Source organism: Tamandua tetradactyla, chromosome 3, assembly GCF_023851605.1.
Source record: "Tamandua tetradactyla isolate mTamTet1 chromosome 3, mTamTet1.pri, whole genome shotgun sequence".
Lineage (NCBI taxonomy): Eukaryota > Metazoa > Chordata > Mammalia > Pilosa > Myrmecophagidae > Tamandua > Tamandua tetradactyla.
Genome location: NC_135329.1, coordinates 111,182,757 through 111,195,558, shown reverse-complemented (window position 1 = coordinate 111,195,558; position 12,802 = coordinate 111,182,757). Strand labels below are relative to the sequence as shown.

Here is a 12,802-nt window from a genome sequence, read left to right as displayed (position 1 = left end):
AAACACAATAGAGAATAAATAGGAAGTCAAAAAGACAGGGATCATTTTTAAAACATCCCCATTTCCTCTGTTTAATTCCATTTATTTAAAATTGAATTTTACAATGAAATAGTGATTCTGCTTGTTTTTGATAAGGATGACAGACCCTTCCTGATTTGCCGTGCAAATGGCTTTCACAATTAAGTGCATCACAATTTTTCCTTTTCCTTTGAAATTGGTGGTATTGGCCTTTATCTGAATTCATTCACCATATTCTTAATCAGCAGTTACTATGTTACTAAATTCTCAGATTCTTCCAGATTGAAACAGCCATGAATGAATTCATTGTCCAAATCCAAATGCACCCCTGTCCCTTTATCCCGCTTTTACACTAAACTCATTGTTGCAGCCCAAAATGGCAGCTGGATGGGGCAAGTGGGCAAGAAAATGTGTCAGCCTCTCTCAGAAAATCAAATGGAACATACCTGGTGTTTCAGGATAAGATAAATATTATATACATATATTTTACTTCTGCTCCTTTTTGTCTGACTTTCCTACCAGAGGACATTTATGGCTCCTCTCTTGTTCCTGAAAGGGCTTTTTTTTTTTAGTAAGCAACAGCATCCGATGTGAAAATGCCAAGCATTCAACAGCTCTCATGTCTCATTGCTGATCCTGTTTCTTTGAGTAGGATACACTAGTATCTGAGGCTATTGGCAGGCAACAACACTGACAAACTAAGGAATTACTTTTTCTCTATTCGGGGTGATTTTCCATTGTCCCTATATTCAAACACACCACACGCAAGTCTGCATATCTGTACGCACACATGCACACTGATTCCCACTGACTCACAGGAATGTTTGCCATTGGCTTTCAACATTTTGGAGCATGTGGAGAATATTTCCAAGTTTAGGTTTTAGTAAGTTTCTCTTTGGCTTTCGCAACTCAAAGTAAATAGAAGTGAAATAAGCATGAATCCTTCCATCTGAAAGAGTTGCCAGTTATAACTAAAGCTCTTTCCTAACACTGGGCACACTTCATTTAGAATTCAGAAATCAATGAATGTTGCTTGTGTTTTGAAAGTGTTTTAGTTTTGAAGTAGACAAGCATTGCTTGAAAACTAAAATTAATAAATATTGTGTCAGGCCATTGATTCAAGCCTCACTGATGAATGGTTGAACAATTTTTCCGCTTGTTTTTATCATCACCATTTTATTTGACAGTGAGGAGCTCTGGATCAGAGCACATCTTGATTGATAAGTATCCATTTAAAACCAGGAACTATTAGTTATGTTTATTTGGTTGTCTGGCTTATTTAAATATTTTGAATGAATCCTTTTAGCTAATGTAAAAGAAATAGTCTTGACAGCACTGTTTTCTCTTTAGTTTTCTCTCCCAGCAGACAAAGAATCCTTTAAATAGTAAACGTGAAAAGCCTATCATTCCTTGACAGGGAGCGTTAAAGAGAGCTTGGTTCCCTCACAATTTCTTCATCTTGTTTGCAAAGGAAATGCAAGTCTCAGGCTCAGCAGACTGCAGGGAAGAACTACTGAAGTCTTGACACTCAATGTTTAATCAACTACGGACTCTCTCTCTCCCCATATGTATATATTTACTACCCATATTAGACATTAAAATATTATGTGGAAAAAAAACAAACGCTTTAAAAACAAAATCAAAGTTGTAAACTTAGCTGTAAGCTTCAGGTTATTTTATGTAACCTCGGAAACAAATTGTTGTTTGAGGAAAACACCAAAAGTGAAGTTTCTTCACTTGGGATTTTCTTTAAAATTTCCTCTAATAATGTAGCTTGTTTTCAGAGAAAATATGCCTTAATTTTAAGCACTATGAAATCATTAAGAATAATCATGTATATAACTTATAATCATTTTTGACTCACTCAACTCTCTGACATCACTTCAGATTTGATGGAAATCACAAAACTTTCAGCTACCAAAACTCCACTCCCCTCTCCTCCCTCTGCCCCCCAGTCTGCCTCTGTGCATGGAGTAGTAATATCCTTCTTTTGTCTTCAGGGCTCTCTGTACCCCCCTCCACTTAAATCCATTTGTATACACTTTTCAGGTCTCAAAAACATCCCTATCAGGAACTCAAAGAGCACTTTTTTTTTTTTAACTTTAGATTATCTTGCTTAATTTATAACCTCACATTTATTTGTCTGGTTACTTGATTAATGACTTTCTCAATATTTTGTAAATTTAGTAAGATTAGGGAACATGCTATGTCTTGAATTGCTGACTGTTTTAGCCTTATTTCTAGCAATGGCACAATAGGAGCTTAATAAACATTTGTGGAATGAATGGAAAGACTCATCAAAAAGAATTTTCACTAGTATCACACACTGTTTTAAAAGATTTGGGGGCTATGAATAGTTTTTTAACTTACTAAAGCTTTCCCCACTTCCTTTAAATTAAATTTCCTATAGTGTGGTACCGTATCATATCTTGGGAGTGAAATCATCTGAATACAATTGTACCATCTTAAAGACTGCAAGTTCCTTGGGAACAATCCATATATTGACTCATTTCTAGAGGGTTCAACATTGTTGAAGATGTTTGGGAAGTTGCTTTTAAACAAATATACTGATTTGATGATATTTTCTTTCATTTAAACTCACCTTATTGAGGAACTCAGGAAGAATTAAATTTTATGGAAGCTTTCAGAAAATGGGATTTCAGCTAATGAAAACTCTTCTATAATCAAATCTAGTATTGTATATATAATATTTTGATGTGCTTTATATATAAAGAGATTTCAACAGATGGAATCCTTGGTTTGCAACAATTTACAATGAATAATTCTAAATATGTAGCTTTTCAATAAAGCTTGTCTTAGGGGAAAAATATCATATTGGAACCCAGAGGTCTGGGATCACATTCTAGAGGTCTTTTCTCCATATCATTTTGAGTATGTGTTTATGTGTGTCTATATGAAGTTCCCTTCTTTTTAAGATATGATCAATAGAAAGGTCAAGAAGAGAAGAGAGCAGTTATTAACCCCATGATTTATTTATTACCTTTATAAGTATAATAAAAATAGTTCCTCATGTAAACACAAAATGAAAGGGCAGTCACTTTCTGCTAAGCCATGGAAAGTTGGATGATGTAGAGAATGTGACCAGAAAATATATTTACGTTAAAATAAATTGATTCATTAATTTTATTTTCCTTCGGTTACATTTTAATAAAATGTATTGAAAATCATTCAAACTGTATCATGACATTTACACTTCCATTTTTATTAGAATAAAGATATTTGCACTACAAAAGGTAATCCAGGAAAGTAATAACTGAGCTCTTTGGAATTTAGATCTAAGCCGAAAGGATTTGAGTGATCTAACACTGATGAGTTTATATGTGATATCAGTAATGGTTTGGTTAAATGAGTATAATACATTATCGGGCATGTAAACTAGAGATTTGAGTACAACAAATATTTTATACTTTATCTTAATATGGGGATTTAGAGATAGAAATCAGCACCATTGAAGTGCTTCAGAAAGTTATAGAAAGAAGAATATGCTAAACAAATGTCTCTGAAGGCCATAAAGCAGCCAAAAATAAACTGCTGAGAAGCTGATATGGTTTGTCTTCGATTGATTATTGGAGTACTACATAATTTCAAAACAAAATACTAACCTAGAGACCCTGCATTCTGGCATTTTCGGTTTTGATTAACAAAGCCTTAATCCAATCATCACAAATAACATGAAATTTTTGTAAAATGTTCTCTTTCCACAAAGTAAGAGCTATACTGCAATTCAAATGGAGGCTTTTCTCTGTTTTCAAATTCTGATTGGTATTAATCCCCAGTCTAGGCGTGAGAACATTCTTAAGTACAGTGCACTTGAGTATTCATGATCATATGAATTCTCGCTCATTAACACCTTGGATTAAGTAACCCATGATAAACTCTTTCAATTATTCTTGTAAACATCAGTCTAATTATGTATCCTTTCATTTCAACTGGAATGTATAAAATTATACCCCACCCCTCTTACAGGACCACAAATTGAAACATAAGGGATCTACATTGACCTTTTGTCCAAAAGAAAGTCTTCTTTTATTTGTAAAAGTATTTATGTAGGACTCCCCACAAATATTGTTAGGAGGAACTGCAAATAATTCATGCACTGAGCAGGTTCATGGAGTTTCAGAATAGCAGGGCAAGTAAAAAAAAAAAGGCTTAACTTATTCTGATGGTAAAAGTTCATCATTTAAAATCTCCCACCAATATGACATATTTTATAATGCTGTAAAATTTAGAAATATGTCTTCTGCATCCTGAAATGATCCTGAGAGATATTCTGATATTTAATTCTAAAATAGAGCAACATATTGGTGGAATTCTCATTAAAATATTGATATGGACAGCTGCTACTAATTTAAACATAAATCTAAGCAAATATACTTTGCATTGTGATGACCTGAAAATCCTTCCCCAGTTAGGATATTTTCTGTGAGGAAGATGAATTATGATAGATAAGCCAGGTGTTTGTGCTCATAAAATTATAAAATTTCTCTTTCAACTGAGAAAAAAAGATCGTTTTCCTAATTAGTCAGCCACAAAATACATATTATAGAAATATAAATTATAAATAAGTCAGTGAAAAAAAGAAGTTATATACTTTTATAACTGCACCATATAGTTTGATTCTCTTCCCAGTCCAGCCCTTGAAGGGAAAGAAAGTTCTGTACTGTGTAAGGGGAAAAAAAACTTGAACATGGAGTCAGAAAACTCAGAGTAATGTTCCAGCTATTCTGTCCTTTCCTTGGGTGAGGGAGACCATTCAACTCATTGAAACCCAAGTGTCTGCCAGATTCTTTTTCCCCTATCGAGCAAAAAGGGGAAGTTCTCCCTCTGATGGCGCTTACATGTGTGTGTGTGTGTGTGTGTGCCTGTGCGTGTATGTGTGTGTGTCTGGATAGGGCAGGGTGGGGCAGACAGAAAGATACGGACAATATAAACACAAATAAATGTATAATAATAAAGATGCTGAAAATACTAAGAATAAATAAGTCATGGTGATAGGCACAGCCAGTAGCTAAGAGTGTGTGTGTGTGCACGCACGTGTGTTTGTGTCTGGATGGGGAAGACGGTGGTGCAAGCAGAAAGATGTTAGCAATATACATACAAAAAGTGTATAATAATAAAGATGCTGAAAATACCAAGAATAAATAAGTCAGAGTGATAGGAACAGCCAATAGCTAGGAGAGCAACACTAATAAAAATCCTGCTTTAGATAGGGTATGTCTTAGTTTTCCATGGCTGCTGTGACAAATACTGTGCAATGAATTGTCTTAAACCACAGGAATTTATGTCTCGCTTTTTGAGGGGGGAAACTTACATCAAGATACTGCCTTCCCTCAGTCTGTAGCATTCCAGCAATTCTCCCTTATGTGGTGAATATTCTTTCCTTATGTCTGCTCCTCTGGTTTTTGCAGACTTTTGTCTTCTACTGACTTCTTTCTACTGACTGGTGACATCTGAATTTCCTCTCTTTAAAAGGACTTCAGTCATATGGAGTTAAGGACCGCTCTCGTTCAGTCTGGCCACACCTTCACTAATAATAGCGTCTTCAAAGGTCTTATTTACGTGCGAGTTCACATCCAGAGGACAGGGCTAAGGACTTGAACATGTCTCTTTTGTGGGACCTCACTCAGTTCCCAAAACCATCATTCTAGAAGACTGCTCTGAGAAGGTGACTTTTGAGTAAGTTGTGTAAGAAATAAGCTTCTGAATATCTTGTATGTACAGGGTAAGAGAGTTCGAAGAAGGACCCAATGAATATGGAAAGGAGTTTCGATTTTATTTGAGACTCATTTTCCTCCTAGGTAAAATTAAAAGTATATATGACCTGCCCAACACATGATGGTAAAGGGAAAAAGTACGTGATGACATTTGTAAACATAAAATACTACCTAAATGTAGGATCTTCGGGAATAAAGACTTGGTGTATCTTTTTTTTTTCTTTGCTTTGTTGAGATTCAAGTTTTATCTAAGTTGTTCTTTTCGCAATGATATATTTATACATTATCAGTCCAAAGCCATAGATTTATCCATTTGCATTTTAGATCCTTTAAGAAGTAGAAAGTGTAGTTTTAAGCCAAAAACACAATAGTACTGGCATTTTATATTTACCCAAAACATTGCCCGTACTGGAGATCTTCGTTTCTTCATGTGGCTTTAATCTATTGTCTAGTGGCCTTTCCTTTCTACCTGAAAACCTCCTTTTAGCAGTTTTTGTAGGGTCAGTCTAGTAGTGAAAATCTTCCTCATCTTTTTTCCTTTGATCTAGGAATGTTTTAATCTCTTCCTAATTTACGAAGGACTATTTTGCTGATGGTAGATTTCTTGACTAGTGATGTTTTTCTTTCGGCACTTTAAATATTTTATTCCACTGCCTTCTTTCTTCCATGTTTTCTGACGAGAAATTAGCATTTAATCTTATCAAGGCTCCCTTCTTTATGATGCACTCTTTCTCTCATTTGTCTTTCAGGATTCTCTTATCTTTAGAATTCAATAGTTTGATTATAACGTGTCTTAGTGTGTGCCTCTTTGAATTTATTGTGTTTGGAGTTTTTGAGTTTCTAAGATGTGAATATTTTATCCATTCCATTAAATTTGGGACATTTTTGACCATCACATTTTCAAATGTTTTCTGTGTTCCTTTATTACCTTCTCTTTTTGAAATTCCCATAATGTTCATATTGGTCATTGGCGTGTCTGTTCCCTAAGCTTTTATTCAGCTAGGAGTATGACAGATATCCTTGAATGAAGGTGCTAACAGTAGAAAAGAAAAGAAAATTCCTTGTTTTTGCTGTTGACCTGTTTAAATCCTTTCCTCTAGGTTTTTCCTCTACCACTCCACTTTTTTTAGGGGGGTGGTGGTGCATGGTCTGGAATTTGAACTCGGGTTTTCCGCATCTGCATGCAAGAAGAGCATTCTACCACTGAACCACCCATGCACCCCACTCCACTCTTTTTTTAAGCATGTGTCTTGTCCTGGACATGCACACATGGCCTTAGTAATTCGTCCATTTATTGTGATCAGAATTCCCTTTTTTCCTTAGAAATATTATTTATTTCTAGTCCCAGATGCTCTCTGGTACATGTTAAAGATGATACTTTGTCACAGGCAGCCAGACTTATATTCTTGTGCTCTAACTCCCCTGTGAGCCACTTCTATGTGCTGGGCAAGTTCTGGGATGGCCAGCCTGCAATAAGTGATCTGTTTTAGTCCATCAGGCTGGCTCCAGTCAGATTGTTACAGATATGCATGTACTTTAGTACCTATATATGTGTTCCTCTGCTCCTTGCAGATCTGGGACCAGGGACCATCACTGGAAGTATAAATTTGTTCCATGCCAAACTGGAAGTCAATGAAGAAAGAGCCAGCAAAGGTGGCACATGCTTATCCTAGCATTTTGTAATTGCATTTTCTTGACTTGGCACTCGTCCAGTTACTGCAACACTTTAACTGTTTTCTGGAGTGCTGAGAAAGATGTTTTTGCCTGGTTTTGCTTTTGGTTTAAAACTTCCTTGGGTAGATAGAACTCTGTAGTGTCTGACTCTGCCATCTTGGTGACATCACTCTCTTACTCTATGCTTTATATTATTATTGTATTTTATTATTTCTCATCACTGTTTCCTATATTTCTCAGTGTATTTGCTCTTGAATTAACAGCACAATTGTTTGAATATTTTGATGGTGTTTTAATACTTTTAACAACTCTTCCAAAGTCAGATTTGGAAGAGCATTTTTGAAGCTCTAGCACCATCACTCAGGAATATCTGGATATTGTTCAATCAGGATTTTTAAAAAATACTTAAAATTATAATAACAGTGACCAGTAAAATAAAACTGTAATCATGAGCATCACTCACAGAAGTCCTAACACAAGCAAACAATCCTATTATTTACCTATTGCTGGCAAAGATAATAGGGATTCCTATTAATTTGGCTGAGCAGCACAATCCCGTGACAATGGCATAAACGCATGTTTTCTAGCCCCCCCCCCACTCCCACTAGTTTTAAAGGCACAGTCCTTGATGAATTTTGGGTTTTTTTTTTTTGCTTTAAATAAGTTGTTATTGTTATATGTATCTTGACCTTTTTCAAATTTTCATATCTCAAGTTTCTACACAATGCAGATATGCTGTATTCTTGCTCTAGGCAATTTTTCTTTCTCTTTCAACTCTTCTCTTCTCCATTATGATTTTTATTTCCTGAAAGATCCCTAAATTGGAAGCCTAGACATACCCCGAGTCAGAAAGGCTGTTCCAACCATTCCCCATTTTCTGTGCAATAAATGCCCCTCACAGCCCCGTCAAGTACTGGCCCTGCTAGTTGTCAATAAATATACTTTGCGTGTTACTGACTGAATCAGAATCTCAGGGGGAAGTCAGTTCCATTTATGCTTTTCTAATTGTTAGGCAGAGTTCTTTACATCATAATAAAGTATTTTCCCATAACCTCATTGACTGTGATAAATAAAATTTAAGGGGGGAAATGAACCAAAGATTGCAATGTTTAGGAAGATATATTCTTTCCCTTGATAATATACAAAGCCTGCTCAGGCTCTAAACATAATGAATACACTAGTTCTCTCTTACCCTTTGAAGAGAAAGTGAATGTCTCTTCCTAATAATTACTGATATTTTTGAAGAATTTAACTGGACTTTACCTAAAAAATCTATGTGACAGGTTAAGTGTCTTTTTTAATTTACAAGACCAAGAGAAAACTGTGCTGTAGTGTGAGGAGGCCAAAGAAAACTTGGGGTATGAAGACCTGACTGTGTCACTTACTCATTGTGAGAAGTTAAAGCTGTTTAGTCATGCAAAACTTCAGTTTTCCCTCTGTTTACTTGAGAAGATGGAAGACAACTTGTGATAAATCAGTTTTAAAAGTCCATAAAAGTGCCAAGCATTTAAAATGCACATAGTAGGTACTCAAAAAACATAGTCCTTTTTTTTTTTTCATAAGACATGGCTTGGCTAGCATTTGAAAATAATACAAGTATATTCATGTGAGTCCCATATTTTAATGCAGTTTAATGTGTCCCATAATGGACTGAGCCCGTAGCTTTGCGATGTTAAGCTTGTCTCCTGGAGTGAATTTATTTACTTCTTTACTGTATGACTGCACAGGAAAAAACAAAAGAAAACAAAACCTTATACTTTATTTTAATGGTAATAGATATATATCAGATCTCTCTTATACGTATATGAATAATTTGTATTGGTGATTTAGTAATTGGAAAATATCTACACTATTTTTTAAAACTGATGGCTGCAAACAAAATCATTACATGGAATTTATTGTAATTGTTTAGCATAAATTAATCTTTTGCTTTTAATAATAACATATTTGTTGAAATAGCAGCCACAACAAAACCTGGGTTAGTCATTTGTATATATCTGTGCCATATTCCTGTATATGTGTGTTTTAAAGTTTCAAGATCTTTTAAAGTTTTATTTCATTTTGAAAACCTTGTTAAACTTTTTAGGCAAGAAGCTATGGCATTTCTGTATGAATAATTACTATATTTTTTAGAAGTAATAACCTATCTCTATATTCGCTATAGCTGTAACCAATCTGATGAACAGCCACCATGTGAGATGAGTCAAATGTCTTCTGTAATGGTAACTTTATGTAGCTGACATTTATTGAGCACCTCCTGTATGCATCCCATAGTACTAGAATTTGCAAAAGAAGAAAAGGAAGAAGGATTTGTTTCAAGGAACTTGAAATCTTCATTTAGATACAATATATTTCAAAGGCAATTAAAATTATGCTTTAATTTTTTAAAGCCCCAAAACTTGCATTTTAAAAAATTTCAAGTGCACTGTGCTATAACATAAAAAGACACAATAAGAATTTAAATTATACTTCTTCAAATTATATTTGGAGAAGAAAAAAATTTTTCCCTAATAGCCAAAAACAAAAACAAGGAAACAAAAAACCGACCACAATCTAAGGTATATGACATATCTCTATTACTGTACAATAATACAATGTCTTGAATGAGTGTATTGCTTTACAAAAATTAATCAGCAAGATTACAGCTATTTAGACATAACCTATGAGCCCTGTTATTAGCTCTCGCCAAGATTAAAAACTGTGAAGCTATAAATAATGCAAGTAGGAATTTTCATCTGAAGATTAATAGCCATTAAAGATGTAAATACAGTAGAGCATTACAATAGTTTGAATATAAGGCACTTTAATTGCTTAGGTAATTAACACTTCTGTTGTTCTTCTCATTATCATTTTGTTCCGCTTGAAATACTTGTTAGCAACTTACTCTGTAGAAGGAACAGATAGCATGTCATTACAACTGTTGACATAAGGCAGCCTTCAAGTATGTGACACTAATTAAATTAAAACTTCAGATTACAAATAGACTACTTACAACTAATGATGAATGACCATCTTCGTGAAACAACATTCACTTCTTTATTCAAGATTCAAAAGTTCTGCTTTTAATATGTTGTATTAAATCACAAAGAAATCCATTAACCTAGCTCTTATGTCAGTCTTTCCAAAGGAAAAGAATATTAATATGTTGAGGCTTTTCTGCAGTCTAAGGGAGTTTTCGTCTCTCTCTAATCACAATGACAGATGATTAGGGATTTTTATCCTTAGTGTGATTGGGAATGTCACCTTTCTCAAAGCCTCCCGGTTGTGATGAATTCTTTAGCAGGCAGGGGCAGTATCCTAAAGTCTGAAAAGCAGTGTTCTCTTTCAGCTAAGGACAATGGTTTGTGTATAGGGAGTGCTCAGTAAGTGTATCTGTATATTACTATATACTTACTTAATAGTCCTTGGAAATGTGCATTAAGTCTTGGCGACCCACAAGTATAGTTCAATCTGTGAATTGCATTTGTAAAGGTACTGGTTGCCTAGGGAAGTTGGTAGACAGGATTTCATGTGTATACAATGCCTTCATATGGTTAGAGCATTCAGAGGATCCATGTAAATTCCTTTAGAATTAACCCATTATGCAATCTTCAATGAGATGGTTTTATGTAACAGAATGTAAGTTACTCATTTTCAAAAGAGAAATACAGACCAGACTATTTGCATCAGCTGACTGGCACATTTTCTCCATTTAAAGAACCAATTTTATAAATAGGACGCCAAGATATTCTTAAAATTTTCTTTGGTAAGGACAGAATTAAAGTAAGGAATATGTGATGAATTATTTTAATGGCTTGTGTCATAAAGATATTAAGTCTAGTACCATATTTTTCGTCAGTAGATTTCAATCCACAGCTTCATTATGGACATTTCACCAGTATGAAATTTTATCAATATGTACAACTTTGATCAATATGTACAACTTTGATCAAAATGTATAACTTCCTTTGGTTATACACTGTAACAAGTGAGTATTCTTACAGTTACAAAAAGGTATGTCAAAAGAAGTAGATTTGGCTTGAATAGGTCTCAACATGTATTACTTGCTCTGAAAAAGACAAGAGGCTTATGGTAATATCAGAATTGAAAAAAAATGAGTTTGCTGGAACTTATAAATACTTGCTGTGAATATACAAAAATGGTTAAGAGGATAAAGGGTGGTGCTTCAATTAAATAAAATGGAAATGTGGTAGCCACCAGAGCTTATATAGACTCTGAGATACCTTCTAATGCTCTATTAGTATTGTAGCAGTGAATTTAAATTACTTATTATTGGGAGAGAGAGAAAGGAGAGCTAGAGATAGACATAGGGATAGAGAGAGGGAGAAGGTGAGGGAGACTTAATCCTGTCAAACATGGCAGTAATGATTCTATTATTCAAAGTTGTGCCGTTATACAAGCAAATGTTAAACCTTTGGTCTAATGCAGCCATGTCCAAAACATTTTTCTGTGATGTTGGAAATGTTCCATGTCCGCACCATCAAATATGTTAGCCACTAGCCACATTTGACTATGAATCACTTGAAATGTGGCTGATGTGATGAATTACTAAATTTTAAAGAGGTTTTTACTTTAATTAATTTCGATTTAAATAGCTGCATATAACTAACAGCTACCATTTTAGATAACACAAGCTCAGTACATCCATCTCGAGTACAGGGACTGATAGCCATTAAGTGCTGCAGTGTTCCTGCTCCGCTGGATTTATAGAACAATTGTGCATAAGATAGAGAATTCCCATACACCACTCTACCACCACCATCTTGCATTGGCATGAGAATTTATTACAATTGATGAGAGCTATAATTTTTATAGTTGCACTATTAATCATAGCCCATGATTTGACTTAGGGTTCATTCCTTGTTTAGTGTAGTTTCAAGGGTTAAAAGAATTTTTTTTTTCTGTTACCCTATATATAACAACATTTCCCCTTTTAATTACATTCAGGTATATAGTCCAGGGCTGTTAATTGTGTTTGCAATGTCATGCTACCATCCCCACCATCCATTACCAAAACATTTCCATCATTCCAAATATGAACAATGTACATTTTAAGGCTTGACTTCCCCTTCCCTATCCCCACACCATCCCCTGCTAACCTATGTTCTTGATTCTGGCACTCTGTGAGTTTGCTTATTCTAATGGTCTCAAATCAGTGAGATCATGCAATATTTGTTATTTTGTGCTGGCTTATTTCACTCAACATGATGCCTTCAAGATTCATATATGTTGTCACATGTATCAGGACTTCATTCTTTTTTATGTCTGAATAATATTCTTTTATATGTACATATCACATTTTTTTTTATCCATTCATCAGTTAGTGGACTCAGGTTGTTTCCATCTTTCGGCAATTATGATTAATGCTGCTGTAG

The 12,802-nt window shown here is 34.6% G+C and overlaps 1 protein-coding gene across 1 annotated transcript in view; it reads left to right on the top strand.

The window, feature by feature from the left end:
• LRP1B (LDL receptor related protein 1B) overlaps positions 1–12,802 on the top strand; it is a 1,945,542-nt gene that overhangs the window by 651,034 nt on the left and 1,281,706 nt on the right. The window lies entirely within an intron of this gene.